Genomic DNA, 438 nt, shown 5'->3' with positions numbered 1-438 from the left:
CTTCCAATGCCTGAGAACCCTTTCAGCAAAGAAATTCTTCCTCACATCCAATCTCAACTGCCCTGGGCAACCCCTTCCAATGCCGGAGAACCCTTTCATCCCCCCGAAAGGATCCGTACAGAGGCAGGAGTGCAATAAAACAGGGAGACAGTCTGCTCCATGTCACAGAACAGCAACAAGGCAGGCTGGGGTCACACTCTACCTGGAGGTTTCACTGATTTCACTTGAAATTTCACTCTTCTAGGAGTTTGCAGCCTGAATAAAATATTTGTGAACAAGCAGAGTTCTATGCCACACTGCCTGGAACTGATTTTTCAAAGAATTATACTGAAAAAAATTCACAACACAAACTCAGTGGAAAAACTAGTTTGTGAGTTCCATAAAATTGACGACCAAATCTTTTTCCAAATGGGCAACTAAAACTAGAACTCGGAAGAG

Source organism: Antrostomus carolinensis, unplaced genomic scaffold, assembly GCF_000700745.2.
Source record: "Antrostomus carolinensis isolate BGI_N321 unplaced genomic scaffold, ASM70074v2 scaffold9344, whole genome shotgun sequence".
Taxonomy (NCBI): Eukaryota; Metazoa; Chordata; class Aves; order Caprimulgiformes; family Caprimulgidae; genus Antrostomus; species Antrostomus carolinensis.
The sequence above is the reverse complement of the archived record's forward strand: the minus strand, read 5'-3'. Positions refer to the sequence as shown.